Source organism: Myotis davidii, unplaced genomic scaffold, assembly GCF_000327345.1.
Source record: "Myotis davidii unplaced genomic scaffold, ASM32734v1 scaffold1292, whole genome shotgun sequence".
In the NCBI taxonomy this organism is placed as follows: domain Eukaryota; kingdom Metazoa; phylum Chordata; class Mammalia; order Chiroptera; family Vespertilionidae; genus Myotis; species Myotis davidii.
This window is the reverse complement of record NW_006283154.1, coordinates 439,713-440,819: the sequence shown is the minus strand read 5'-3', so window position 1 is coordinate 440,819 and position 1,107 is coordinate 439,713. Positions and strand designations below refer to the sequence as shown.

At 40.6% G+C, this 1,107-nt stretch overlaps 1 protein-coding gene across 1 annotated transcript in view; it reads right to left on the bottom strand.

Moving 5' to 3' along the window:
• The window catches only part of DGKK (diacylglycerol kinase kappa), a 137,488-nt gene that overhangs the window by 116,294 nt on the left and 20,087 nt on the right, over positions 1 to 1,107 (bottom strand). The window lies entirely within an intron of this gene.

Sequence of the window (1,107 nt, the reverse complement as noted above, 5' to 3'; positions counted from 1 at the left end):
TCAGACACTTGGCATATTAGCCTTTTATATATAAAGGAAAGGTTCTATATATATAAAAACCTAAGTGACCGGCCAACAGGCCGACTGGCTGGTAATTATGACACCCACTGACCACCAGGGGGCAGACGCTCAGTGCAGGAGCAGAAACCACAGGGAATGGAAACATGGAAAAGACTGATGAATCTCAGAGGGCAGGAGCGAAGAGGGAGGGCGGGAAGAGATTGAGCAAAAATCTTATATGCAAACTAGAGGCCGGGTACACAACAGTGGGGTCCCTTGGCCTGGCCTACAGGGATCAGGCCGAAACTGGCTCTCTGATATCCCCTGAGGAGTCCTGGATTGCAAGAAGGCACAGTCCAGGCCGAGGGACTATGGATTCATGCACAGGGCCTCTAGTATTTTTATAAAGTAGGTCAGCCACCATTTATTGAGTGACAGACAGTATGTTAGACTCTAAAGGCCTTGTGCTTATAGCCCTAACGAGTTATGCAAGCTAATAATTTCAGTATATATGATGAATAAGAAGCAGAGGTTTGTCAGCAAAGTGGAACAGAGGGAACATAACTCAACATAATAAAGGCCATATATGACAAACCCACAGTCAGCATCATACTCAATGGGGAAAAACTACAAGTGTTCCTCTTAAGATCAGGAACAAGATAGGGATGTCCACTTTCACCATTCTTATTCAGCATAGTTCTGGAAGTCCTGCCACAGCAATCAAACTAGAGGAAGAAATAAAAGACATCTAAATTGAAAAGGAAGAAATAATACTATGTTTAGAGAACCCTAAAAATCCCACCAAAAATTACTAGAACTGATAAATGAATTCAGTAAAGTAGCAGAATACAAAATAAATATGCAGAAATCAGTTGCATTTTTATACACCAATAATCAACTATCAAAAAGGGAAACTAGAAGACAATCTGATTTACAATTGTTTTTTGCATCCACAAAAATAAAATAGCTAAAAATAAACTTAATCAAGGACGCAAAAAACCTGTACTTCAAAAATTATAAGATATTGAAGCAAAAAAATGAATAGCTGTTGGGTGTGGCTCAAAGGCTAGAGTGCCTGCCTATGCACTGAAGGGTCAAGGGCGCCAT